We start from the raw sequence: 3,889 nt of genomic DNA on the forward strand, positions 1-3,889 counted from the left end.
TGTGTGTGTGTTACATTATTCGCACCCATAGTGAAAAATACCTTTATCACACACACACACACACACACACACACGTAGCATAACAATGTAAAAGAACAAACTGGTGATAGCATCGTTATAATCACTACAATACATCGCTTTTGTCGTAATAATTTGCTCTGGTCTCCATTTCTCAAGACAGATTATTTATTTAAGAAGCTGTCTCTTTACCATTAGGCTATGTCGTTTAGTTAGTAGTAGTAGTAGTAGTAGTAGTAGTAGTATCATATTTATTATTATTATGTTATCCTATATAGTTCACCTACATCATAAAAACACTCATTGGGATGTTCTTCTCTCTTTTCGATATTATAGCCTATTATTTCTCACACAGGTTTAAACGTGTTAAAAACAGGACAGTTTCATTTTATCCTCCTTGTTAATCAGTTTTTACCTCCTCTGTTTTTCTTAAGGGTTATGAATTACGTGAAAGACACATAGACAAGAAGCAGTTAAAAAGGGGGCCGCTTAGGGAAATAACTTTATAGTGTCATCCAGAACAGGCTTCTTTCTTCTACTTCCTTCACAGAGAGAGAGAGAGAGAGAGAGAGAGAGAGAGAGAGAGAGAGAGACCTATTCATCTTTACACTTTATTCCGGTGTCCTTTGGGGAAGCCAACACATATTTGCATAGATTATTAGGCTTTACCTCTGTGATATTTGCTTACGTGCGTCGCTTTAAAGATTCTCTCTCTCTCTCTCTCTCTCTCTCTCTCTCTCCTCTCTCTCTCTCTCTCTCCCGCTCTCTCTCTCTCTCTCTCTCTCTCTCTCTCTCTCTCTCTCTCTCTCTCTCTCTCTCTCTCTCTCTTAATGAGACGTTCATAACCCTTATTGAAATCTCTCAGTCGTTGAAAAGGAAAAATGTAAGGCGGATGGTTGGAGCTTGCTGTTATCATTATTATTATTAATGTTATCATTATCAGTTGCAACCATCACCGCCTGTAGTTACTAAGAGTCGTATGTGTCTTCCTCCATTAGGTATTTATTACTGTCTGTGTGTATTTTTCTCGGCGTTTTCGATATCATTAGTTACCTTTTTTGCCTATGTAACTCTCTTTGAAAAGGTAATATAAGCAGTAGTATATTTTTCACAAGTGTAAGTTGGAGTTAGTTAATTTATCTTTTCTCACCATCCATGTCCTACTCTCTATCTGTGTACCCACCTATCTCGTGTATGTCTACCTATCAATCTGCATCTATCCATCTATCTATCTATCTATCTATCTCTTCGAAAGGGAACAGTCTCATGGCGGAAGTCTATCCATTACGCTACTGCATCACCCACCTAAGCTTGTCATCAACCTGTCATCATCATCATCCATCACCACCACCACCACCACCACCGCCCTCCCCACCACCCACCGCCACGACCCGTACTTCCACACATTAGCGCAGGAGAGGTCATCTTTACCACGCCATCACTGCAGCCACTAATATCCACCCCCTTACTACACCGTGTGACTCCAGTACGTTGATTTACTTGTTTGTGTGTTTGATTTGTTTGTTATTGTTGTTTTTTCTCATCTTTATTTGCTCCTGTATCTTTTTATTTTCTTTTTTTTGTTTTTGCTTTTTTGTTTTATTTCTTTTTTTTTACTAGTCATCTACTCATGTCTTTCTTGAATATACAATAATTTTTGTTTTGTTTTCCTTAGTTTGATTTTCTCTAAATTATCTATCTGTTTATCTGTATCTCTTAAACACACACACACACACACACACACACACACACACACACACACACACACACACACACACACACAATACACCGTGGCCTCACTGACTGCAATCACTTATGTTTTTCTCTCCTCATTCTTCCCTTCCCTCTCCTCCTTCTCTTCCTCTTCCTCCCCACCCTCTCCTCCCCCTCCTCCCTCCTTCCTGCTCTTTTTTCCCACCTTCCCTCAACTTCCTACAAGCCTGTCTAATTCCTTGTGTGGTAATAATTAACAGGTAAGGAACTCTGGTAATTAACTCAAGGTGTACCACATAATGGTGAGGCTAGAGGACCGAGAATAGGAGGAGGAAGAAGGAAAGAAAGGAATGTATGTTACTGCCACCGTTGTTATGCTTCACAAATACATGCTGGGAAAGAAAAAATATTTAAGTGTGTGTGTGTGTGTGTGTGTCTGTGTGTGTCTCTTCTTAGTATTAATGTTTCTTACAACTATCCTTCCTGTAACTTTTTTATGTACCTGCCTTGGTGAGGTCTTTCTGCCTCTATTTCCCTCTCCTTTTCTTCTGTTTTTTTTTTGTTTTTCTTCTTCATCTATTTTACTTTCTTGCATCTACTTCTTTTCTCTTTCTCTTTCCTTTTCCTCCCCCTCTTTCTTTCCATATCAGCCTTTCTCTTCTTACACTGCTGCCTTCATCTCTCTTTCTCCCTCCTCCTCCTCTTCTCCTCCTCCCTCCTTTCTTAATAATAACAGAGATCAGAGCGCCTTAATCACCCACGACTCTGCCTTTAGCTAAGGAAAATGACTTTTCGCCCGTGGTTTTAGTGTGTAAGCTTTGTAATTAATTTGGGGAGGAAGCGGCTCATCTAAACTCTAGGAGGGGGCTTTAACGAGGAGGATATATGTACTTGCATATTTTCTTTTTTCTGTTATTTTTTACAAAAGCAGATGAGAATATAGAAGAAATTAAAACGAAAGAAGAGGAATTTGAAAGGGAAAATAAGAAGAAAATAGTGAGAGAGTGAGCTTTAAGAAAGAGGAGAAGACGAGAGGAGGAGCATTTGAGGAGAATGAGGAGGCACCGGGAGAATAAAGAAGAAGAAAAGAAAAAAATTGAAGGCAGATAAAGGATTCTTATAGAAAGAAGAAGAATCAAGAGAGACTCATTATCTCTCCTCTTTTCTTTTCTTTCTTTCTCCTTGTTCCTCTTTTATTTACCTTTGTTATTCTTCTTTTGTTATTCTTTTTCTTGTTTTTTAGATTTGTTATCCTTTATCACGTTCTCGTCTCTTTAAGTAACGCATTTATCTCTTCTTTCTTTTATCCCCTACAAATGTTATTCTTTCTCTTAAACTTTTATGCCATGTTTATGTTATTGATACCACTGTTGGTGGTGACGATGTGGTGGTATTGTTAGTGTTTGTATTGATATTTTATTATTGTGATGCTGGTGTTGTGTTGGTGTTCTTGTTGTTACCTTTTTGTTGGTGGTGGCAGTGGTGATAGGTGGCCTTATGGTGGTGGAAGTTTATGAAGTTATTTACAGTTTATTTCCTTGTGAGGCAATTAACGACAAATATAAATTAATAACTAGTTTGGGTGTCCCTAAAGAAGATTGAGGTTGTCATTGAAGAGAGAAGAGAGAGAGAGAGAGAGAGAGAGAAGAGAGAGAATGTTGACCTATGTTGTATGCTAGGGTGAAAAGTCTTGGGAGAAAAGAAAGGTTGTTCAGCAGGGTCAGTCAAGCGATGCAATACAACAAATAACGGAAAATGATGATGATGATGACAGGGAGGGAGAAAAAGAAGAGAAAGAAGTGATAAAAAAAGGGAAAAACAGTAAAATATGTGAAAATGTGAAATCCATGATAAAAAGAATTGTTGAGGGAGAAGGAAGGCACGAGGGAGAATAAAAGTTCAGAAAAAATAAAGCTTGATGGTAATAATATAATAATCATGAACAATATATGAAAAACATAAAAATAACTCAATAATAATCATGTGAACTTTTGCAATATAAGAAGAGTGACATAATATAAATAATAATAATGATAATAACGCTTTCGATTTTTATAACCCTTTTCTTAAGTCAACCAAGATCAACAATACCTCATGTCATTATAAAGAAAAAAAAAAAAATAATGACAAGAATACCAAAACCCTCTAAACACACACA

The sequence above is a fragment of the Eriocheir sinensis genome, unplaced genomic scaffold, assembly GCF_024679095.1.
Source record: "Eriocheir sinensis breed Jianghai 21 unplaced genomic scaffold, ASM2467909v1 Scaffold236, whole genome shotgun sequence".
Classification (NCBI taxonomy): Eukaryota; Metazoa; Arthropoda; class Malacostraca; order Decapoda; family Varunidae; genus Eriocheir; species Eriocheir sinensis.